The sequence below is a fragment of the Dermacentor silvarum genome, chromosome 5 (assembly GCF_013339745.2).
Source record: "Dermacentor silvarum isolate Dsil-2018 chromosome 5, BIME_Dsil_1.4, whole genome shotgun sequence".
Lineage (NCBI taxonomy): Eukaryota > Metazoa > Arthropoda > Arachnida > Ixodida > Ixodidae > Dermacentor > Dermacentor silvarum.
In genome coordinates this window covers 173,834,067-173,839,423 of record NC_051158.1, presented here as the reverse complement: position 1 = coordinate 173,839,423, position 5,357 = coordinate 173,834,067, and the positions used below count along the sequence as shown (strand labels likewise).

Genomic DNA, 5,357 nt, shown 5'->3' with positions numbered 1-5,357 from the left:
TTTATACCCCCCCCCTCTCCCGTCATTGCAAGTGGTCCCCATCACTTCCACCAATCCACAAGGGGTCACCGACACATCCATGGCTGAGAACCATGGATCTAAGGCAATTATAGGGTGTTAAGACAACAGGAAGCCGCAAGATTTTTGTTGTGCACTGTTCCTATAGAAACAATATAGGGAAACAACAAAACTGTTGAGCCTAGTGAAGAATTCATTTAAGATCCTTGTGAATTTGGCTAGAGGATATTCATGCCCAAGCCTCATCAGCGTGGCATCACTGATTTCAAATAATTTTATTTTGTCATTCTGCCAGAGTAAAAGTTCTCGAAACCTGCTAGGCTGCACTTTAATTTAAAACCAGCACTTTATTAATTTTTACATACCACACACCTTTAGCAGCGCTTGAGCTAATGCTGGTCGTAATCTACTATAATTTAAGCCACATGGCCATTGTCATCGCATTATTTTTATATGGTCCTACAATATATTCCCACTGTGTACAATTGAAATCTCTGCCAAGGACAACCGAAACAGTATGATTGCAAACTGCAGAATTCCCCATCTGCGGAGGCGGCTGGCTGATTACCGTATGAGGTGCTTTGTGAGCTGGCATTGATGTCTAAATCTCAACTGCTCTGCAAGCATCCAAAACAGGCTTTGGGATACACTCTTACCACAAGAAGAGAGACTATATAATGAGTGTTGCCTATGAAATATGGCACACCCATGACGAGGGATTGGCCAGGATTCTCCACGAATGCAACATCAAATGGCTTCATATCCCAACTTAATTGATAGTATATAATACTGATGTGTAACAAAAGTAAATGACAAACTAAAAAAGTGACCAGGTCTACTTATGATTGAGTCACAAAAAGAAAAATGGAAACATGTTAATAGTATGAAAAAAAAAGTGCCTGTGATCCTCCCAGTAGCAACAATATGATTATGCACCAACTAACAATACTCTTCAGACACTTCCCAAGCTGTCACACCATTATCTACAAAATGCTATGGCCAACATGAAAAAGGCATAGCTGTCAACATGTTTTTCCGGCTGAATATGTTCAGAGAAAAAGAGAAAATTATTGTATTCCATATGCTCACATGAAACACTTAACAATATTGTTACAAGCCATTCTTGCACATTGAAGAAGGCACTAGCGAGGCGGTGATGGAAGACAATTGAAGAAGCACTCATGTTGTTATTTCCATTGCAATACAAACCTACACTTGCTCACTTGAAAGTGTCAGTGCACAATTCGACACGGTAGAAAACTAAATGGCACCATGTACTGTTATGAAGAACACGGAACAGACATTCCAAAGAAATGCAAATACAGCAAGGAGGTATTCGCTGTTGCTGTCAACATATTTGGCCAGTCTGAAGGGTAACAATAAATTCAAAAAAACCTACAGGCCCACTATGCAATGCTTTTTCCAAACTATGCAAATCTGCAATCTGTGCAAGTCCTTATTGATCAGGAAAAGAAAAAAATATTTTGAGCATTTAACGAAAAATAAATGTTGCAACAATTCAGAAATGTATCCTTTGTACTTTCTAGTGACATACGGATAGAGACAGTCGGCGAGCACAGTTATTACATGAGACACATCTGGATCTTGAACTCATGGCAGTGCTGCAGGGCAAATACCACTCTCATACCTCTGACAGGTGTCAGTTACAATACTGGGTTGGAAGGAAAACCTTTCAAGTGCTCCTTCAGAAGTCCAAGCATGTGACCGGTAAGTAGTTTAGCATGACTAGGGGAAAAATATAATCAATTTCACAAATATCACAACATCCAAATAGTGGCACCACCGCTTTGATTTTCAGCTGACAACTATTTTTGTTAAAAGCCTCGGCGCGTAAATGCAACCTGAGGTAGCTAGGTCACATGAAATTGGAAAATATAGCGGCTAATGTAACACTGAAATTTGCTATCTCGTGGACATGAGCGAAAACTTAATTTGAAAAGGTTTGCTCGAAAGCAATGCTTTCACGGACGTTCGTATAACCTGAACGTCGCCCCCGAGGGCTCCGTGGTCGCTGCGCATGCCTGAGCTGAGAGAAGGTGAGAAAGGAGAACAACTCTCCTTTGCCGGATGCGACGTCACATTGTTTCTTTTTTTTTTTTTGCTTTTTGAAATAGCTACTCTCGAACGTAGATCAGTCACGAATGTCGGGTGTCGGCTGCACCACGCTCTGCGTGCGCTATTGTGCATGTCGGAAAGGCCCAAGCGTGCGCGATATTCTTGTGAGCGCAGTTTCGTGGGCTTGGACTCCGTGACATTTGCTTTCGCCATATGTGAATTAACAGCTTGCCGACAGGTCAACCGCCGCTGTACTTCGGTGAATACATTGTTTTTCGTGATCCTGAAATAGCAAATGGTGCATCGCTGCGTTGGCGGCTTCAATTGAGTGCGGTTGCTGCGCATAGCAGGTGATTTAATTGCGCAAATACGTGCTACATTATCGGTGTAAATAGTGAAAAACTTAGGCTGTGAGCCTTACTACCGTCAGTCAGTCGGTTACCACATGTTTTGCTGTTATCCACTGCACATTTCTTCATATCCAATAACGATCTGCTTCAGATATCTCTGTTGAAACGGTCTCTTCAAAAATCTGTTGATCGTGCAGCTTATTATATTTCTTGTTGTTTTTTTTCAGTCGGCCTTTTTTTTCGCTTACGACTCGCGATGGGCAGCAGCGTTACGTCCGTGCACGCGTCCGTACACATGTGCACGGCGCTAAACTGGATGCACTACCTGCAAGAGAGAATGAGGGAGAGTGAGCTTCACGTCACTCGAGCACCTGCTTAAAAATGTTTTTTTCTTTGGGCACAGCATCGAAGCTGTGATTGAGGTAATGCCCAGCACCATATCGAATACAAAGCACAATACACCAAAATAGAGAAACCAAAAACAATTGCACGCACAACGCGTCACCAAAGCAAACACAACACCTGCTTTATATGTTGCATATGAGCTGAAACGGGTGAATCCCAAACTCTGCGAGTGTCACATAACACCTGAAAGCATTAGCTGCTACGAGAGAACCAGTGCGGTTAATCTGGCGAGCTATGCATGCATCTGTAGCCTAATGGGCAAATAATTGGGCTGCTGCACTAGGGACTCGCGTTCAATACCCACCATCAGGAGCATTACTAATTATTAATGAAGCTACCTGGGCAGGTGTACTAAGAAATTCGAAAATAGACCATGATAATGCTTTGCATTAAGAGACAACTTGCTGCCGGTTGGAGTTTAACCAACATTTTCTGCTTTGCGCTTGCGATGCTCTACCAAGTGAGCTACGTCAGCAGTTGTACCAATGTCCATTTTCTTGGATAGTTTCACATGTGTACCAAACTTTGTCCTGGAAGTGCTAGGCAGCAGAACTAACAGCCATGATGGCAGATGTGAAGTATCCTTTAAACCCCTGACATTAAATACAACATTATCTTAAAAGCAGGCAACTGGCCAATGAACACTCGTGTTCTACCTTGAGGCACTAAGGCTGCCAATGTCGAGACATTTGCACTTTATGAGCTACAAAAATCAGGGGAACCACGGAGCTCAATTTCTTGTTAGTAACAAGCACAGACAACGAAGCAACAGTGGCTGCATAGAAAAATGGGCTAGAGCTCACGACAAGCATTGGCAACTCACAATAGAATTCTTTCTCTACAATTCATTGTCACAAGACACCTCGAAGCAAATTTTGTGGATTATACTTTTAGTACGTCTTTTGCGACTGCAAATTTAAATGCGTGTAATACTTTGTGGCAACTTGGAACATTTTAATGTTTAGCATCTCCATACTTTAAATCTGTGCACGGACAAGCTTTGCCACCATTTTAGAACAATAATTATCTGGTGTCATACACAATGACTCAAACCACTATTAGTTAAAGCAACCTTTAAAGGAGCAGAAGCATGCCCTTAGCAAATAGATATACATACCAGGTTTAGACTGAGCAAACTAAGCAGTACTTGTGGCCACTTGCTTTCAACAAGGCAGAAACAGGTCAGATGTTGACAAAGACAACAAATATAAGGTGCGGCCAAAGGAAATAAGCAGAAGCTGTAAAGACAGCAGCAGCACAGTGAAACAAATTAGACAAATGTGCACACCGCAAGCGTTCCTGAGGACAATACACAACGTCACTGCCGCAGTTAGAAGCAAATCCTCCTACAAGAAAAAAAAATATCAAGATTGTTTTGGTGTAAACAGCAAGTGTGTGGAGTTGTTTACATTATAAAAACAGCACAGACAACAATTAAGGCGGACACAGTATGTGTCATCTGCCTTCCTGCTGTTTTTACAATGTCGATTACGGTTGCAAAGGTACGCACATGATCTACGAACAACGAAAGCAACGGATGTGTATAGAAAAGTGAGCTGAATTCATACACTCATATATGTTTAATTTTGAAGGTGCCCGTAAAAGTGACAGCAGCAGTAAAGCAGGTTTGGTTAACAGCTTGCTCACAACGTACACATTGCACGATTTAACTCCACGGCTCTCAAAAGAGTTGCTAAGAAGCTGTAAGTGAAAGAAATACGCTTTCTTTATCTCACTGCAACAAATGAAAGCCTCTGACGCACCTACCGCGGTCAGCGCAAGCAGTGAGCAAGGTAATTGAATGCAGCAGCAAGGTAATTGAATTGCATGGGTAAATAAGAGGCGCATAGCGTAGTCATCCCATAGAGATGGAGAAACAAAGATCTACGCACGAGATATATACCAAAGGACGGCATTCACCGATAGAGCTAGTTGAGTGCATGCATTTTCCGGCGCGTGAACGCTTCCGCCGTTCGTTTTACATCGGGGTAACGCGTAGGAACTGTGATAGTACTTGTTGAAGGCACGAACGAATAAATTATCCTGCGATCACTACGAGACCTGCGACAACCGTTTCGTGCTCCTTCGAATTTCGAGATCACATCGGCCACAGCTCAAATGCGCAACCGGTTGTTTTTACAAGTGTCAGCTAGAGAACGGGCAATCGCACGACACTCACCTTTGCTCCAAATGTGTCGCGGCAGCTGAGCAACAAATGTCATCAAGCCCAACCCTGCAATGTCCGCAATTTCAGCAACTTGCAAGTGCAAAAAACGAAACTTGAATGCTCACAATGCGCGCGCGAACGAGGCGCGAACCATAGTGTCCGAGTTCGAGAGTAGCTATTTCAAAAAGCAAAAAGGCAGCGTCTCCTGTGCCGCAGTGCACTCTATAGACGTTTTCACGAGGGCGCTTCCGACGGTCTGGCGTGGAGAGTATGTGTCACTGTTGCCTGTTCGGTCTGGACTGTGAGCTTGCCTTGCGCTTGCATTGCGGAGTGGTAGCTTT

General features: G+C 43.1%; 1 long non-coding RNA gene across 3 annotated transcripts; it reads right to left on the bottom strand.

Moving 5' to 3' along the window:
- Window positions 1-276: 276 nt before the first annotated feature.
- On the bottom strand, window positions 277-5,106 carry LOC125945230 (uncharacterized). Of its 3 annotated transcripts, none has more exons than XR_007466719.1 (3): window positions 5,029-5,106; window positions 3,967-4,087; window positions 277-2,769 (listed from the first exon to the last, which is right to left on the bottom strand). It is a non-coding gene; the product is annotated as an uncharacterized LOC125945230 (long non-coding RNA). The 3 variants fall into 3 exon arrangements; XR_007466721.1 differs by having other exon boundaries at window positions 4,742-5,096; XR_007466720.1 differs by having other exon boundaries at window positions 4,770-5,087.
- Window positions 5,107-5,357: the final 251 nt, after the last annotated feature.